The following is a 2,773-nucleotide window of genomic DNA, read 5'->3' as shown; positions in this document are numbered from 1 at the left end:
GGCCTCTACAACCGTCAGAACCTATCAGCACCGACGACAGGATCACTTCTGAAATGATTGCCGTTCACGTCGCGATATCCAGCGAGACGACGACGACATCGCTCCTGAACGTTGAAAGCTACAGCAGAATTGAAAAGCTACTCAGGGTCACAGCCTGGATATTCAGGTTCATTAAACGCTGCCGCCAGACAAACGCAGCACACACTGGATTTCTAGTAGCGGAAGAGATCCAAGAAGCAGAAAATTATTGGATCAGGCATGTACAGCAACAAGCCTTCAGGGAAGAGATGACTTCGATTTCGAAAGGCACATCTGCAAAGGAAACCTCTCGCATCAAAGACCTCAACCCGTTCTTGGATGTCAACAACATCCTTCGGGTCGGTGGGCGCCTGTTACACCTTGAAGCATCTGAGGAGGTAAAGCATCCAGTCATCCTCCCGCACGATCATCACTTTTCTACGTTACTGACCATGCGAGCACACTGCGAAACACTACACGGAGGCGTGAGAGACACTCTGTCACAGTTGCGAGAGCAGTATTGGATCTGCCGGGCACGAACATTGGTGAAGAAAGTCATACATGGCTGTTTTACGTGCAGACGCTTCAGTAGTAGCCCAGGCAACGCTCCAACTGCTCCTATAGCACGTCATTGTTTATCATCGACGAACCCATTCGAAGTCACTGGAGTTGACTTCGCAGGACCACTCTTTGTTGTGACTACAGCCGGGGAGAGAAAATGCTACATAGCGCTCTTCACATGTGCCACATCACGTGCAGTCCACCTGGAACTGGTTTCCAGCATGACATCGGAAGCCTTCCTTATGTGTCTACGACGCTTTGTAGCACGAAGGGGTCTCCCTCGCGTAATTTATTCTGACAACGCAAGAACGTTTAAGAAGACGTCGAAAGACTTAGAGAAGCTGTTCCAGGTGTTTTCCCAAGAGGATGTGTCGGCATACTTGGGTGAGAAGAGGATCACCTGGAAGTTCATCCTTCCCAGCGCTCCATGGTGGGGCGGTTGGTGGGAGCGTCTAGTCCGGACGATAAAGCTTCCACTGAGAAAGGTTTTCGGCAAAGCTCGACTTAACTTTGAAGAGCTGACCACTGCGCTCACGGAAGTAGAGGCGGTCGTGAACTCGAGGCCTCTCACATACATTGAGTCGGACAGCGCGGAACCTCGTGCATTAACCCCAGCAGACCTCATCATTGGGCGGAGACTAACGACGCTACCACAGGGCAGCAACGACATGCCAATGGACCTGACGCGCAAGGAAGCGGTACGACGGCACGCATACAGGAAACGCCTAACTGAGAACTTTTGGAGCCGGTGGACAAAAGAATATCTGCTGCAACTTCGATCAGCGCACTTTTCGCGTAAGAGAACCACCAACGAAGTTAAAACAGGAGACATCGTCATAGTCCAAGCTGAGAAATTACCTCGACAAATGTGGAAACTTGCAAGGGTTCTTGAAGTGTACAGAGGTGCTGATGGCCACGTACGTTCTTGCAAGATTCAACAACAACAAGGGATTGTTACCACCAGGCCGATACAAAAACTTTATTCGCTCGAGCTGAACGAGTGACTTGGTGGCCGGGAGTGTGTTTAATCAAGCGCAGCACCGTGTCGGACCGAAGAAGAAGAAGCGCCTCCTTCCACGAGAAAGACCGTGCTCACGAGCACTTGCAGCTAGAATCGACCGAAACGGTTGACAATAAATATCGTTCGTGATGTTTAAGCCTCGCTTCTTGCCAGGGAACCGTATGCCATTTTAAACACGCCCCATACGTTGACTTAATACCCTGCGCACACCTATGGTCGGACACCTAGCGGCACATCTCCATCGTGACGACTAATGCCCATAATCATGATTTAACCGTTGTGGTACCTGAAGTTGTTAACATATACTTGGACCAGTGGCGTAGCCACCATGGGCGTAGCCGGGGGGGGGGGGGGGGTTGGGCGGGTTCAACCCCCCCCGAAATGTTTCAGTTTTGCTTGCGTATATATACACACGCACATACAAACGCACGCACGAACATACATAAAGTATGGTTGAACCCCCCTCGAAAAAAATTTCTGGCTACGCCCCTGGTAGCTACTGTTTCCGGGGGGGGGGGGGGGGGGCACGGGCCCGGTGGCACACCAGACCCGTGCCCCCCCCCCCCATACAAGGCATATGGCATGGCATACAAGGCACATTGCATACAAGGCACAAAATGTCACTCGACCACATGTGCTTGCCTGGCCCCCAACTTCGGATCGAAATGGTCCGATCACCATGAGCGTGGTATGTAAACATGCAGTTTTTTTCTTCCTTTCAAATTGTCATCATTGCCGTCTTTTGTATATTGCATTTTCCGATTGTTGTTTTTTGTTAATTATTGTATCTTTTCCCTTTTTTTCTATCTCTTGTTCTTACTTTTGATGCCCACCCCTCACGTAATGTCCCTTGGGACCCTTGAGGTATCAATAAATAAATAAATAAATGCAGTACATGACATGCATATCACGATTTTCATATTACCATCTGTCATTTATGTTCGTCATACACTAACGCCCCGGAATACCAAATTTGGTACATGTCAAGCTAACGAAACGGCCGCGAGAGCACCACCATCTTGGGATGTGTGTCATGCTGTACATGATATGCGTGTCATGAGTTTCATGTTACCACCTGTAATTTATGTTCGTCATACAGAAATGTATCGTCTTACTAATTTTGGTATATATCCATTTAATTAAACGGGCGAGAGCGCTCCGATACCATGTCAT

Source organism: Rhipicephalus sanguineus, chromosome 2, assembly GCF_013339695.2.
Source record: "Rhipicephalus sanguineus isolate Rsan-2018 chromosome 2, BIME_Rsan_1.4, whole genome shotgun sequence".
Lineage (NCBI taxonomy): Eukaryota > Metazoa > Arthropoda > Arachnida > Ixodida > Ixodidae > Rhipicephalus > Rhipicephalus sanguineus.
The sequence above is the reverse complement of the archived record's forward strand: the minus strand, read 5'-3'. Positions refer to the sequence as shown.